This window comes from Mesitornis unicolor, unplaced genomic scaffold (genome assembly GCF_000695765.1).
Source record: "Mesitornis unicolor isolate BGI_N332 unplaced genomic scaffold, ASM69576v1 scaffold9932, whole genome shotgun sequence".
NCBI classification, from domain to species: domain Eukaryota; kingdom Metazoa; phylum Chordata; class Aves; order Mesitornithiformes; family Mesitornithidae; genus Mesitornis; species Mesitornis unicolor.
The window spans coordinates 4,224-5,069 of record NW_010171231.1 but is presented as its reverse complement, the minus strand read 5'-3'; positions in this window follow the sequence as shown (position 1 = coordinate 5,069).

The window sequence follows — 846 nt, the reverse complement described above, 5'->3', positions numbered from 1 at the left end:
CAGCCCCCCCCCGCTTCCCCCGCCGTCCCGCTGGTGCCCGCCCGCCTCCACAGCCCCGGGACGGGACCGAGGACACCCCTGGCACCCCCTCCCCGCCCCGTTACCGGGGATCTGGACGTAGAAGGAGACGAAGGCGGCGAGGAACCCCGCCGCTGCGCCTCCGCCTGATGGCAGCGGGCGGCGTCAGCACGCACGGGGGGGCGGGGCGTAGCGACGTACGCGACGTCAGCGCGTCACGTTCGGGCGGGAAGCGCAAAAATGGCGGTGGGGACCGGGACTGGTGCCGCTGCTTCTGGTAGGGATCGGGATCGGAAACCGGAGCGGGTACCGGATCGGGCACCGGGATCCAGATCTGGAACCGGGATTGTGGCTCGTTGTGAAGCTGAGGGCACTGGGGTGGGGTTTAATTCGGGAGAGGAGGAAGCTGAGGGGAGACCTGACCGCCCCCTGTCACTGAGCCCCACAGCGCTTTCCTGGAGAACCTGGGACCCCCGTGGCTTAGACGGGTTTAATTTTCGCTGAGTAAAACGGCCGAGCACGGAGTGGCGCTGAACGGAGTTAAAGCCGCTTGGCCAGGCACGAGCGGTGTCCCCAGGGCTCAGTTTTGGGGCCGGTCCTGTTTAACATCACTGATCTGGGTGAGGGGATCGAGGGCTCCCTCAGTTTGGAGATGGCACCAAACGGGTGGGACGAGGGCAGGGAGGCTCTGAGAGGGCCCTGGATCCACGGCTGAGGGCAATGGGGGGAGGTTCACCAGGGCCAAGGGCCGGGTCCTGCCCTGGGGTCACAACAACCCCATGGACGCTGCAGGCGTGGGGAGGAGCGGCTGGAAAGTCCCCGGGGGGG